This window comes from Triticum urartu, chromosome 2 (assembly GCF_003073215.2).
Source record: "Triticum urartu cultivar G1812 chromosome 2, Tu2.1, whole genome shotgun sequence".
NCBI classification, from domain to species: domain Eukaryota; kingdom Viridiplantae; phylum Streptophyta; class Magnoliopsida; order Poales; family Poaceae; genus Triticum; species Triticum urartu.
Window position 1 is genome coordinate 527,092,086 of NC_053023.1, and position 4,586 is coordinate 527,096,671.

Consider the following 4,586-nt stretch of genomic DNA (forward strand, 5'->3'; position numbering starts at 1 on the left):
GATGAGACTCTGGATGAAAAAAAAGGAGGCCATAAAAAAGGCCCAAATGAAAAAAATGAGAGAAAAAGAGAGAAGGGACAATGCTACTATCCTTTTACCACACTTGTGCTTCAAAGTAGCACCATGATCTTCATAATAGAGTCTCTTATGTTATCACTTTCATATACTAGTGGGAATTTTTCATTATAGAACTTGGCTTGTATATTCCAATGATGGGCTTCCTCAAAACGCCCTAGGTCTTCGTGAGCAAGCGAGTTGGATGCACACCCACTTAGTTCCTTTTGTTGAGCTTTCATATACTTATAGCTCTATTGCATCCGTTGCATGGCAATCCCTACTCACTCACATTGATATCTATTGATGGGCATCTCCATAGCCCGTTGATACGCCTAGTTGATGTGAGACTATCTTCCCCTTTTTTTCTCCTCCACAACCACCATTATATTTCACCTAAAGTGTTATGTCCATGGCTCACGCTCATGTATTGCGTGAAGATTGAAAAAGTTTGAGAACACCAAAAGTATGAAACAATTGCTTGGCTTGTCATCGGGGTTGTGCATGATTTAAATACTTTGTGTGGTGAAGATAGAGTATAGCCAAACTACACTACAAGAAATATGGTAACTTGTGACCCTCACTATTGGCCGCTGAAAAGTCATAGTTTTTTCATTTGCGACCTTTTTGTGACCAAAAACAGAAGGTCAAAAGTTGGCGGTCGTAAACTAAAATTAGTGACCTTCTTTGTGATACGTAAAAGGTTGTTGGTTCCACGACCAAATTTTTGGTCACTAGCAACTTCCTTAGGCCACGTAGGCATCCAGCATGGCAAACTGATGTAGCACAAGAATCAGCCCAGTCCGATTCGACGTTTTACATGGGCCGAGCCCAACAATTCGGCCTTTTTAATGTATTTTTTCCTGTGCTTTTATTAGCTACATGGGCCTGGCCCAAACAATTCAGCCTTGTTAATTTCTTTGCGTGGCCCTTTTAACAGCAAATTTCCTTTTTGATCATGTATTTTTCTGGGCCATTTCTTTGCTGGGCCTCTCGTGTTTTTCCCTCAAAAATAATTGTCAAATATAACTTGGGCCTAGCCTAGTTCCGAAAAAATTGATCCAATCCAAAAAAATATGCTATTGACATTACAACACATCACACCACAAGCTATCTTGGGCCTAGCCCAGTTCTCATACATTTTCAAAGCAATGTGCAATGTTATAATATTACAACCATTCATTCTAGCAATACATATCTTTACTTTCCAGGAACAGCAAGTGCCAAACAAAACTATTCTACGACAAAGAAAGTTAGAACAGAAATTTAGACGATAAGACATAACAGAAGTTCCTATTGTCCTCCTCCTTCAACATTTGAAAACTTCATAGACATAACAGAAGTTCCTATTGTCCTCCTCCTTCAACATTTTAAAACCTCATTCACCTGGCAGTAGATCAATCATGAATGTGAAACTATATAGCAGCAAAAAAATGTTCAGATGATGCAAAAAATAACAGTAATTACACATGGTATTCAGGTACAGATTCATTAGTCAATCCACATGGTATGGCAGGAACAGATTCATCAGCTATTAGAGTAGATAATAACATCATTGGCAAAAATTAATATGATTTGGAACAAGTCTCAAGCATATTATAGTACTGATTACTCCAGTTTATACTCCTCTTTTAGCAGTACAGATTACAGCTAATGCAACATCATGGGAACTGATGTCCTAGAGTATTTGAAATTGATACAAATGATACAACATCATGTCATAGGATAACATTTTTTAGCAGTATAGGTTATAGAGTAAGCAAGCAAGCAAGCAATTTGGCAAACCATGTTGCAAGATAACTGTTATGTCACTAACAACCACCATGTAAGAATGCTTTGTTGTACTAATACATGCGCAGTGTTGTTCTATTCTTACCACAGTGGCACAAGTGAGACGGTGCCTGATCCGCCCTGCTTCTCCACAGGACTCGACCAGTAGCACGCATCCTCGAAGGAACCAGCGGCGTTGCTTGCTCCCTTGGCCCAGCTCCTTGCTGCGGAGGACGGCCAGGAATTAGACGCGGAGCTCACTGCACACGGCATATTGTGTCACTACTTGCAGCAACAGAAGGAGCTCACATATGCAAGTTAAAAAAATGTAATAGGACCGATATATGTCTACGAAGCACTAGGCCAACTAGAGATTAATGTATACAATTTGCTAGAGAAGAAAATAACAAGTCAGTTTGTAGCTAGCCTACCAGCGGTTTAACAACACTAACAGATTTGCATCTGATGCTGCCACTTAATTTCAGCACATGACAAGACAAAAAGCATGGCATCAACACGAGCATCAACAGCATACTAACACCTAAATTGGTACTAAATTAATGGAGTCCCATCCATCCATGAGAGAAGAAAGTGCCTTTGGTTCATAAAGAGAAGAGAAGACTACCTCTTGCTGGGATCAAACCAGAGGATACCAACGCATCCACCCATGAGCAGGTTGTGTGGCTCGAGGTCCGCGTTCGTGGCAGAAAGCAATGCCATTGCAGAGCTGGTACATCATGATCTACATGCACAATATCACCAAGTTCACCAACAACGAATCAGTCAAGGAAGAAAGCATCAAGTTATCAAAAAAAATAACAAAACCTAGTAAACCAACATAATAGGGAAGTGTGTATATATATAGTGAATGCATGGTAGTCCAGTTACAAGGATAAGCAAGTACATTCAGTAAGCCGAACATTGTTCGCAACGGAAGATCGAGTCAACACTCAGGTTCAACTGAAGATTGTCCACCAAAAATGCATGCAACAATGAATGTCGCCAATCTGACATAGAAACGGATACATTCATTACTCACATGTAAATTCAAAAATTCAAAAAAGAAAAATTGTACGTAATAATTAAACTTGGTAATAAGAAGTTTGCATCTGAGTCATCCTTCCAACATGAATCAGTAAGTCAAGACAGCATAAAAATGTGCAGATTCCAGTCAGCAGTGCGGAAATGTTGTTGTTGTATGAGACACACATGACAGGTGCATCTCTGAACTTGTGCTGCTACCAAGTGGTTGAGTTTGAAAATAAAAGCAGGCTTAAATTTCCCACCAATTAGCTGTTGAGCAGCAAACCAAAGTTGAATAACTTCCAGGAGCGAGTGGTTGACGAGTGTATCACAGAAGCTGGTCAATGCAAACAGCGTGCACTTAACAGCATACAAGACTGTCGCTTCATGGCTATGACCATGATGCGTATTTTCTTGAGCTCTGTTTCAGCGTTTTATTAAAAAGGAAGAAAGAAAATCGCCGGCCTTCTTGCTAGAACCCAAACCTTAGCAACGGACGCATAGGCACTAGTCCCATGTCAGGTGTTGCTTATACAAAGGAAAGGGTACATTCATTCATTCATCACTAGCTGTCCTGGTCCTGCCGCAAGATATGCATCTACTCTACTCCAGGCGACAGTAACAGATGATATCATGGATGCGCAGTATAAATGGAACTACAGTTATAAACCAGTCAATTTTGCGCTAGGATATTTCCCATCAACAGAAGCAAGATGTATGTGTATCTAATAAATCAATCAACAAAATTCAGTGAGAGCAGGGACAGATTTGCAGGCATGGTCTGGCTGTTTCCCATCTAATAAGTAAACCCGCAGGACAAGGTGTTATGCTACCTAGCAGATGATAGAATCCCTAGCACGAGCTATCCCATTTCATTCATCACTAGGGTCGGGTTGGGTCGGGTGGCAGCTAGCAGATGGAAGAATTGCAGAGCGGGGCGGAGAGAGGAGAAGGGGTGGGCGCAGAGGGAGGGAGGGATGGAGGACCTTGGGGCGGAGCGGCGGCGCGACGGGGCGGCGACCGAGCGGGCGGTGGAGAGGAGCGTGAGGTCGGGGAGCGGCGGCCGGTGGGGCGGGAGAAGGCCGGAGACGGGGCCGGCCTCTCCTGGAGAGCTTGATGTGGGCCCCAGAGCGGTCCTCCATGCCGTGGATGTCGGAGCCGGCCTTGCCAATGATGCTGCCCGCGTCGGCGTCTGAGGCCAGGATCCTCGCGTGAGTCCGCCACGGCCGGCTCCGCTCCCGGTGGGGGAGCGGACGACGGCGACGGCGGCCGCTGTGGAGAGCAGCATGGCGGGCAGCTCCTTGTCCAGCGCGCGGACGGCCATGGGTGGGACGCCGAGATTTGGAGGAGGGCGCTGCGGCATGTGGATGAATGGATGGGAGGCGGCGGGAAGGGGAGAGATGGGTGGGTGCTAGGGTTGGATCTGGATCGGGGAGAAAAGCGAAGGCTAGGGTTGGATGGACGGGTGGATGGATGTATGGATGGACGGATGTCCGCCATGTCATCGATCCATGCCATAGCTGATTCCATCAATCAGAATTTAGGTTATGTAATATATATTTTTTTTGCTTTTCTTATAGCTTTTATCCTTTTATTCAGGGCAAACATTCAACATATTAACCACTTATATTTTATTAAAATAAATTAATACTGTGCACATGTGTGTACCTTGGGATGACAAACAATGTTGATTTGGGGGGTTTCATTTTCATTGCACAAAGAGCCATTTTCTATTTTTC

The 4,586-nt window shown here is 43.7% G+C and overlaps 1 long non-coding RNA gene across 1 annotated transcript; it reads right to left on the minus strand.

Moving 5' to 3' along the window:
• Positions 1 to 1,152: 1,152 nt before the first annotated feature.
• On the minus strand, positions 1,153 to 4,279 carry LOC125538489. The gene is made up of 5 exons (XR_007296358.1): positions 3,834 to 4,279; positions 2,729 to 2,831; positions 2,450 to 2,566; positions 1,931 to 2,084; positions 1,153 to 1,440 (listed from the first exon to the last, which is right to left on the minus strand). It is a non-coding gene; the product is annotated as an uncharacterized LOC125538489 (long non-coding RNA).
• Between the last annotated feature and the right edge of the window lie 307 nt (positions 4,280 to 4,586).